Here is a 4,311-nt window from a genome sequence, read left to right as displayed (position 1 = left end):
AATGCCTTACAGCTGGATCTCATGGAGGCATTTCCTCAACTAAAGCTCCTTTCTCTGTGATAACTCCAGCTGTGTCAAGTTGACACAAAGCTAGCCAGTTCAGGTAAGCATTTCCTCAGGATAGAAACCCAAAGTCAAGAGTAGGAATCTTGAACTTCAGAAAACCAAAGAGAGTCTTTTATGCACAGGGTAGACATCACAACTTCTACATTACTGATGAAAATCTAAATCTTAGAGGTTAAGTGACTTAACAAGATCACATAGATATTAAGATACAGGCTCTGAACTCCAAGGAAAATCAGATTGACTGTAGAGACCAAGTAAGGACCAGACTGAGGAATGACTTTGCAGTGACCACTCTCACTCTTGCTCTCTTAAAGCCTAACTCTGAAGAAGTCAACAGGTAAAGTCCATGCCATCATCCTAAGACACCTGAGAGTCATGGAACTGGACATAGGATGGGAAGAGCAAGCCACAAGCACTGACTCCCAGCAGGAGTCTTGTAGTACTTGCTGTGTGGCTGTGACCAAGTCATTTTTCCAATGTGGTCCCCGTTTTCTCTACAGATGGAAGACTGAGGGAATTCCAGATCACTGTGCCTCCTACACTTCCAAGACCCACCCACCAAGACTGACAACTCCCAGCTTTTACCTGCCAATGCATTTCCTCCCTTCCATCCATGCCAGCCATTCTAGCTTAGGGTTCCCAGCTGAGGGCAGGGTATGGATTGTTTGAAAAGACATATGGCATCCCAAGGCATCCCAGGGCAGCCGAGAGTCCATCGCAAGGGAAAACCATTGTTCATTCATCTGGACCGAGTGACATTCTTTATGCAAGAATAACTCGTGATTAAAGGGTGAGTTTTAATGGAAACTAATTAGGCAAACTCTTTAGCCTGGGCATAATGATCAAATGAGCTGTCACGCCGTACCTGATACAATGATCTCACCCGCTACAAGATTTTATTCCTTAGCAATTACACTCCCACATGGCACTGCGTGCCGTTATTGCCTGGAGCACACATGTCAAATTAAAGACCAACTTATGCACCTGATATTTAATTATTGCCTCATACTACAGACACCCGGGGAATGTCAAAGTGAGCAGTCTTGCTTGGGAGAAACGAAACTGAAATCTTCTGTAAGAAAGTGAAAACATAGGAATAAAATATGTATAGGCCACTATAGTTTCCTATTCAGCCATCTTACAATTCACAGTTACAAAATCTGATCTCCCCAATCTTGAATAATTCACCATTTCTTTTTTTCCTTCAGTCGAAAAGTCAGCAGTAGGAATGATGCGGATAAAGACACCAGGCCTGTTGGTGTTTGTTTACTGCTGTGACTGATGGAGTCTGGACTTGGTCAAAGTGGAGTTCCCTGTGCAAACAATTCTTTCCCTAACAGGTTTTGACAGGAAAGAGGGTGCCTCGCTCGCCTCTCTAGCCCAAAGGGAAATGTTTGCCCTGAAGGCTGAGCACTCAGAAAGTCCCACCTTGCCTTGCAGTCACACATGGTAACGAAGACTTGACCAAAGTTTCTCCCCAATGCACTTGTCCAAAGTCTGAGAGGGCAGGAATTCATTGAGATGCCAGGGTCCGTCCTCACTGGTGCTGTACGTTAGGACAGTGTGAGAAACTTTGCAAGCATGCTGATGTTGGAGTGAGGTTACAAACTAAAGTTCAGGGCAGGAGTAACTTTTTAAGTCTCTGGAGCGATTCTGGTGGTCCAACTACAACTGGAAGCCACTGGTCCAGGTAGCAAGCAGTGAGAGCAGCGGGTCCTTGGTGTCATGAGAGCTTTCTGCACCTTACCTCTTATGTCTCTGTGCTCTCCAGTATGTGCTTTTGGCTCCTCAACTTTGCAAAGTCTTATGGAAAATGGCATCCAGCATGGGGCAAAGGTCAGGAGGGGATGCTGAGTGAAGAGGAAGCAGGACATCTTTGACTATCAAATATGGGCTGCATTCTTCTGAGGGACTTGGGATGAAGTGGTCTTCTTCATTCTTCTCTCTACCTGCAGAATCTCCACTTATCTTCAAGATCAAGGACCCCAGTCACTTTCCCCATGAAGTACCCCCTGATTGCTTCAAGAATGGCTGTCGGGAGCCACATGCCATGAAGGACCACTGAACCAAGCTGCCCTCCTCAGAGAGCATTTAAGAAGGGGAGCTCCGTGTCTCTAGCAACCATCTGTGTTCCCAGCTGAGCAGATTCTGAGAGTTGTCTTGGTCCTTTATCTCCCAGATGAAGAAATTCAATTACCGGTTATCAGGGCTGCACCGCCTAATACTAAAAGACCTTAATAAGTGTGTTTTGTATTTAGTAAACTGCACAGCTTGTGAAAAGCCCCTCCAAACATCTGGCAGGAGGCCCAGCAGAGGTAAGGCTGGAGCCTCTAATGATGGCAGCATGTAAACAAGTGTTTTGTTTCAACTGATAGTCATTAACTTCCAGTGTCAGCCGTATCCCCAGAGGTTGCTTCCTCAGTCTTGCAAAGGCTTCTGGGAAATAGCAGCTGAGGTGGGGCCTGAAAGCTAGAGGGAAGTAGGATGCATCTGCTGATGGAGAAAAGATATGCCCTCCTTTGAGAGATTTTGAGGCTATGGGATGATAAGACTCTCAGTGGTAACACTGTTTGTGCCAGTTTCTCTATTTATGTAATGGGATTAACAAACATGGGTGCTTCACAGAACACTTGGGGAAGGCATACCTCAGCAAGTGGTTGACACAGATTCTGACACAGATAGTAGTTGATAGTCAAATCTTTAGAGACATTCTCCTATGTTTAAAATTAACTAGATGTGTGCATGTACATGTAGGTATGTGCACATTAGTGCAGCTACCTGTAGAGGTCATAAGAGGGCACTGGAGAACCTGGAACTGGAGATGCAGGTAGTTGTGAGCCAGCATGTGGGTGCAATATGAGGTGCTCTTCACCCCTGAGTCATTTCTCCAGCAAGAGAGACATTCTTAACAGGGGATCTAAAATGATCAGAGGAGTCCTTGTTTAAATCAGTAAAGGTTCTTGGCCCTCAAGTCCATGGAGTCTGTACACTTCAACGTAAGCCCATAAGGGCACAGGAAGATTTTTGTTCTCTCTAGCCTTCAGCCAACAGCAGCCCTTAGTGATCCCTTCTAACTCAGATCCAATAACCATGCATACAGTGCCCAGTCAGTGAATGAGTACTCTCTCCTGAGTGCTATGCACAAGTGATACAGGGACTGAAGAAGTAGCCCCATCTGTAAAGTGCACACTATACAGGCATGAGAGTGAAAGTCAGTTCTCTTGAAACCATGGGTAACAAAAAGTAAAGGTTGCCTGCAATGGTACATATCTGTGTCCCAGGTCTAGGAAGACAGAGTCGGGAGGAACCTTGGAGCTTGCTAGCTAGCCAGGCTAGCCAAATCAGTGAGCTCCATGTTCAGGGAGAGACTGTGACCCAAATATAAAGTTGGGAGAAGTTGAGGACGACATTTAACATTGACCTCTGGATAACCCATATATGTATACAAACACACACACACACACACACACAGAGAGAGAGAGAGAGAGAGAGAGAGAGAGAGAGAGAGAGAGAGAGAGAGAGAAAGAAAGAGTTAGAGATAGAGATAGAGATAGAGAGACAGAAAGATATTGACAGAGAGAGGGACAGAGAGAGAGAAACAGAGAAAGAGAGAAAGAGAGAAAGAATCTAGAAGAATGTAAATCTCAGATTCTCGGGAAGAGGCTGAGGCAAGCATGGTAAGAGGAAGTTATTCAAGGATCTGTATGTGTGAAGTGGAATGGTGTTGGTTCCCTCTAAAGTTCGTATCCTGAAGCTGAAACCTTGCTTCTAATCTGTGTTGACATAGGATCTTTAAGAAGGGAATTAAGGTTAAATATGAGTAGAACTTGAATCTCACAAGACTGCTCTTCTTATAAGAACTAGAAAAGAGAGGCCAAAATCCTTGTTCCTGCACACATGGAGAGGAAAGGCCATGCAAGCTCACACAGAAGGCTGCCACTGGGCAACCAGGAAAGGGACCTCACCAGAAAACAGCCTGCTGACTTCTTGACCTTGGGTCTCCAACCTCTAGAACTGCAATAACATTGCCATTTCTTTTTTTTTTTTTTAAGTTGATTAACTTATATTTTTTATTAGATATTTTCTTTATTTACATTTCAAATGCTATCCTAAAAGTTCCCTATACCCTCCCCCCCACCCTGCTCCCCTACCACCCACTCCCACTTCTTGGCCCTGGCATTCCCCTGTACTGGGGCATATAAAGTTTGCAAGACCAAGGGGCTCTCTCTTCCCAATGATGGCCGA

The sequence above is a fragment of the Mus pahari genome, chromosome 1 (assembly GCF_900095145.1).
Source record: "Mus pahari chromosome 1, PAHARI_EIJ_v1.1, whole genome shotgun sequence".
Lineage (NCBI taxonomy): Eukaryota > Metazoa > Chordata > Mammalia > Rodentia > Muridae > Mus > Mus pahari.
Note: the sequence above shows the minus strand (reverse complement) of the source record.